This window comes from Ixodes scapularis, unplaced genomic scaffold (genome assembly GCF_016920785.2).
Source record: "Ixodes scapularis isolate PalLabHiFi unplaced genomic scaffold, ASM1692078v2 PGA_scaffold3__209_contigs__length_174095766, whole genome shotgun sequence".
Taxonomy (NCBI): domain Eukaryota; kingdom Metazoa; phylum Arthropoda; class Arachnida; order Ixodida; family Ixodidae; genus Ixodes; species Ixodes scapularis.
Window position 1 is genome coordinate 170,765,453 of NW_024609868.1, and position 6,113 is coordinate 170,771,565.

The 6,113-nt window shown below is 46.7% G+C and overlaps 1 pseudogene; it reads left to right on the forward strand.

The window, feature by feature from the left end:
• Positions 1 to 3,595: 3,595 nt before the first annotated feature.
• LOC121837367 lies at positions 3,596 to 4,811 on the forward strand (annotated as a pseudogene).
• The last annotated feature ends 1,302 nt before the right edge of the window (positions 4,812 to 6,113 follow it).

Below are 6,113 nucleotides of genomic sequence, written 5' to 3' on the forward strand. Positions count from 1 at the left end.
TGCCCCTCATGACTATGTATTACCCCTATTGCTTTTTTCTTTTTTTTTTTTTTTTTTTTTTTTTTACTTACTTACTGTTAACCTAGGTTAACCTTTCTTTTCTTCCTCTTCTGACCTTTTCTCTCTTTTGGGAGAACGGCGGAGTTCACGTCGCTGCAAGCACTTGCTTTGAATACTTTACTGCTTGTAAGTATCTCAGCCTAACACTAGAATGATTGGTGATGTATTTTACAGTGCGTTTCGCCATGCCATAGATCAAAACACAAACTAGCTTCCTCTCTACCAGTATAGCAGTGTCATTTTGATTTTTTTCTTTTTTTTTTCAATTTCTTAGTTTTGTTGCACAAAATGACTTCACAGCTTTTGAGTCACATGAGTAACGTACAGCAGACCAAATATAAGAACCCGCAAATTGGCCCTTATTTATTAAATATGTGTGGTGCAAGGAATGCAACTGTTTCATTGGTGCCTAAACCCATTTGCATCCCATGGTAAAGGTTACATTTGCAATTGTATGTGCATTTGGGTGCCAATGGAACAACACATTTGGGTGCCAGATCATAGGTTAGTGCCGAGCTTGCTGCTCAGCACTAATCTATGATCTGGCACCGATTTCGTAAATGGGCTGCGTTGAGAGCTCTGGAGCCTGGAGCTACAGGTTCGTCAGACTTACTTGTCTGGTTTACACATTTTTCGCAAAACTCTATCATCACAAATATGAAAGTTAAAACCTTTACAAGCACCTGTAAAATGTATTCACAGAAAAATTGAGTGGAAAATCTATCAGTGAGCAAGGAAGTCCACCAATAGGAAAAACAGTACACAACCAATGTTTATTCTGGAACTCACTTGAGATTTGATACAATGATAAGCAATTAAAAAATTTCAAGGGACAGATTTCTACCAAGGTTCAAAGAACACTGCCATACTAGAGTTGGTGACAGGTGAAAAGAACGATAGGTGCTCTGCCTACAGTACGTAATTTTTGGCCTTGATAGCACGAGCGTGCACGCTCAGCCAAAGCTTGGCGGAACGGGATGAACGCATTCTGCATGGGAATTCGACTGCACTCTTAAACTGTCACCAACCATAGATAACCTTAGGAAGAAAATTCAAAAGCAATTGAAATAAAGATTTAAAAAAAATACTATCGTAATGGTATGACTGGAATAAATTTACTAGCAAATGGCTACAGCACAGAAAAATGCACCAGAACTGTCCTACTCAATAAATATGGGATGTTATAAAGCGGAAAAGCATACACAATTTCACTGTTAAAATGGTCAGAGGTACCAGACCACTGTTCATACTGTTGTGTATAGCAAACTGTTGTTGCGCGCTCTCGAGAAAGGGCGCCACCTCACCGGCGCACAGGTCAAAGAGGAGACGAAAAGAAGACTGACGTGGCCAAGATGGCGTAACGAATGTATCAATAAACACATTCTCTTTTGACGTAAGAATGTTCGGCCTTGGAAACATGACATGGTGGGAGCGATAAAAGAAAAGAAAGAAATGACTAACCTCAAGAACAAGAGGATGCCATCCAGAGATGGGTGAGCGCCCACCAACTACTCAACATGCCGGACAAAGAAGGAAACGCCTCCAAACAAAGGGCAGCAGCAACGCAGCAGCAAAATGGCCGGAACTTCTTCAACCCGTACGCCATTGAACTTCCAGGAAAGTTGGACTTCCATGACAAAGAAAATCAGGAACCATGATTCATCACAGCAATGGTGGAAGGATGTCCAGTGCACTTCAAAGTTGATTCAGGAGCGGATGTCGGTGTTATTCCTCCGTCCCAGTACGACAATAACCGCATCGAGAAACCAAGGACACCCAACAAGAGACTCTTTGGACCTGGCTGAACACCCATCACGGCAAAGGGAATGTCGGACACAAACCATTTCATGGCACAGCAGGTCAATGCACCAACAAGTTTTTATAGTGGAATGGCTACAGACTGCACTGTCGGGATGACCAGCCATACAAGCTCTTGGCTTTCTGGCACACTTGGAGACAGTGGAGACAAAAACACAGGAAAACCCGACTCAAAAAGGCAAGTCTCCCGAGGCAAGACGAGTTTAGCACGCTGTTCACGGGACTGGGTGAAATGAAGACAGCCTACAGAGTGACGCTCCAAACGAATGCTACACCTTATCCAGTGACAGCTCCTTGACGAGTACCTGTTCCACTCCTGCCCAAAGTCAAAGACCAACTCGAAAGCATGTAGAAACTGGGAGTCGTCAGGCAAGTTGACCATGCAACGCCCTGGTGTGCGCCTATGGTCATTGCAAAGAAAAAGAATGACGAGATCAGAATATGCGTCGACTACGGACAACTAAACCAGAAAGTGATCCGGGAGAGAGTCATCATACCAACAGTGGAGAAAAACCTGGCAAAGTTGGGCAATGTGAAGTTCTTCAGTGAGCTCGATGCCAACGCTGGCTATTGGCAGACACCCCTTGCACCAGAATCGAAAGACGTGACCACTTTCACTACACCATTTGGGAGATTTCAATTCCTGCGGTTACCCTTTGGCATTGCAACAGCTCCAGAGTTCTTCCAAAGAGAAATGCTCCGCATCCTTGAAGGACTGCCTGAACAAGCGTGCCACCAAGATGACATTGTCATGTTTAGGAGAGATCAAGGTGATCACGGAGCTAAACAGTGCCTCAGAGAAGCTGGAATGACATTAAATTCACACAAGTGTGAATTCCGGAAAACAAAAATAAAGTTCCTTTGACACGTGCGGGGACAGAATGGTATTGCCGCAGACCCGGAGAAAGCAGAAGCCATCAGAAAGATGCCACCACCAGAGAACATGACTGACCCGAGGTCCTTCCTGGGCATAGTGAATCAGTTGGCCAAATTTCTTCCAGGACTGGCTGAGAAGATAAAGCCGCTACTAGAGCTGCTGCTCAACGAAACGAGTTGGTGTTGGCACCAACCTCAGCAAAGAGCGTTCGACGAGATCAAGGCTGACCTGACAACAACTCCTGTCCTGTGCTATTACGATTCCAGAAGCCTCTGACACTATCAACAGACGCTTCATCATATGACTTAGAAGCCATACTCCTCCAAGCCAACAACGAAGGGAAGCAACAAGCCAGTGGCATACGCCTCCCAGGCTTTGTCACCAACAGAGCAAAAGTATGCTCAGGTAGAAAAGGAGGCTCTCGCTGCAACGTGGGTGTGTGAGCATTTCAGGATGTATGTGGTCGAACTGCACTTTGTGATTGAGACTGACCACAAGCCACTGGTGCCTTTGTTCTCGATGAAGAGCATTGACGAAATGACTTGACTTCAGCGTTTTTGCATGTGCTCGGATACGATTTCACAATCGTACACATACCAAGAAAGGACATGCACACTGCCGACATCTTGTTGCGAAAACCACTGGAGTGCCTAGATGAAAACCTAGCATCAGCAATCGAAGAGTACAAACTACTGACGATTGAGCAGCTGCCAGCCTCCACTGACATGCTAGACAGGACTAGAGCCGAGCTGCAAAAAGACAAGATGACATCACGCGTCATGCACTGTTGTGCAACAAAATCGCCGAAAACGGAGACGTGGACACCATAAGTGCACAAGTATGCAAGTGTGGCTGACGAACTGTCAGTTGTACATGGTCTCCTCCTCAGAGGAACAAGGCTCGTCTTTTCCCCAAGTCTACGTCAGGAAGTGCTGGAAAGACTTCACACAGGACACCAAGGTACCGTCAGGTGTCGCACAAGAGCACTATAGTCTACATGGTGGCCAGAGATCGGCCAAGACATCGAGGCGTTCGTGAGCAGATGCCCAGCCTGCGAGAGGCACCGCCAAGCACCAACTGAGCATCTGCTTCAGACTCCTCTCCCAGAATGTCCATGGCAAGTGGTCGGCACCGATTTGTTCTACTTCAAAGGAAGGAACTACATCATAGCCATGGACTATTACTCAAAGTGTTTTTAACTTGAAGAGCTACACGGGACACAGATGAAGCGTGTTGTACATTTCTTGGACGACCTGTTCGCTCGCTACAGCATCCCAGATATCATTCAGTCGGACAACGGCCCACAGTATAGCTCACTCCAGTTCGCACAATTTCTGAGTGGCTGGGGCGTAGAACATGTGACATCTAGCCCACACTATCCAAAGAGCAATGGTGAGGCCGAGAGAGCGGTTCAGACGGCCAAAAACATTCAGAAGGTCATTCAAGGCCTTCTGGTACACCCAGCAACGCCAGGCCCCGAGGGCTACTTCCCTGCCGAACTTCTCATGGGCCGCAAGCTAAAGACAAATGTTCCTACAATGCCCGGGGGCATTGCAACCAAAGTGGATGTACCGATTCACGTATCGACAACGAAACACGGCCATTCGAGAAAGGGAGGTGGAAAACTACAATGTCAGACACAGGACGAAAGAAAGAGCGCCCCTCCATCCAGGTACCGTGGTCCATGTTAGGCAAGGCACCCAACAACAAGGAACCAATGTTGGACCAGAGGATACACGGAGATCATACATCGTCCAGACAGCCGTCGGGAATGTCCGTCGTACAAGAACACCTACAAGCAGTGCCTCAAGGAAATCTTCCTAACAATGGAAAACCGGGTTGCCCAGAAGAGGCGAGGCAAGTCACTGCAGCGGTCGAGCCGCGAGACCACCAGAATGTCTCGGCCTCTAATCAAGCCAACGACTCGCTTCTCAAGCGGGGGAGGTGTCGTGTATTGCAAAATGTTGTTGCGCGCTCTCAAAAGAAGGCGCCACCTCAGCGGTGAACGGGGCAGCGAGGAGGCGAAAAGAAGATGGACGCGGCCAAGATGGCGTAACGAATGTATCGATGAATATGTTCTCTCTTGATGTAAAAATGTTCGGCCTTGGAACTAAAACTAACAATGCCAAGCTTCAGTACCCAGACTTTTGGCAATGCATGGCAAGATAAAGTATCCACTAATTTCAGTAAAAAGCGAACACCAAGTAGGTTGTTTACATCAGAACAGACAAGAAAGCTCGGTGTAAGTCGGAAAGCGTCTAGGCTTTGAAGAACACTCATACCAGAATGTGCACGGAAAAGGCCTGAACACCACAATCTAGATCAAGGTCCAAACATCCTTACCAAACAGTCACAACTCACAAAAAACAACATAACCATTATTTTAAATATTCAATAGTCGACAATCTTTCAAGACAAGAACATGTGGCAATACATTAACTTCACTGTTTAAAATAGTCAAAACTATATGCTACAGTCCTCTTCACACCAGGTGTCATCAAAGCAAACCAATGCCAAAACCTGAGTGTAAACATCTGAAAGAAGTGTGTCTCGGTAAGAGCTAAAATCTTCCAACCAAGCAACTGCACAGGGTTAGTCTCAATATCAGGGACGACTTGTTGGCTATTGAAGAAACGCCAACCGACAACGTAGCAGCATGGTGCTTGGCAGGTCAGCCAGTTTACATCAAGAATTTCTCCGAAAATTCACCTTGGATCCCAACATTCATCATAAAATCAGCAGGCATTCGGTCATTCCTCGCGGAAACAAATGACGGGTGGCACCAACGTCTGAACCTGGACCAGATTCGCCGGTGTCAATTACGAAATCCAGCTGAAAACAACAGGAAAATATCTTTGCCATCTTCTGTGTTTCCTACCACTTGGATACTAACGGATGAAAAAGAAGCCCATGGACAGCCGGATAAACAAACACAAGAGACGAGTGAGGCCAGCGGCTCAGATGCACCAGAGGTCCATCCACACACTGCGACCAGACAGCATGGCTGGATGATCAAATAGCTGACACACCTAGAGTACTGTGTGTTGCAGTAGTGCATACCAACCAAGAAGGGGAACATATGTAATGCCGTAATGTGGGGTTTCACTGCGCGACAGCGGGGCAAAGTTCTCCGGCGCCCCACGCCGGCTCGTTGGACCATACACCGACACGGGCCTGTACAATGCTCATCCAGATCAAAGCTTGCAGGGGTTTGGACTGAACCCAGGACCCCTGGGTTCAACCCCGACCCCTGACAGTTTCAATCTTGATTAGTGTCGTACTGGCTTTTGTTAGGGTATCACTACTACCTGAGGCATGTTAGAGGCACCCCCCTGGTGCATCTAACATGCGTCATGAT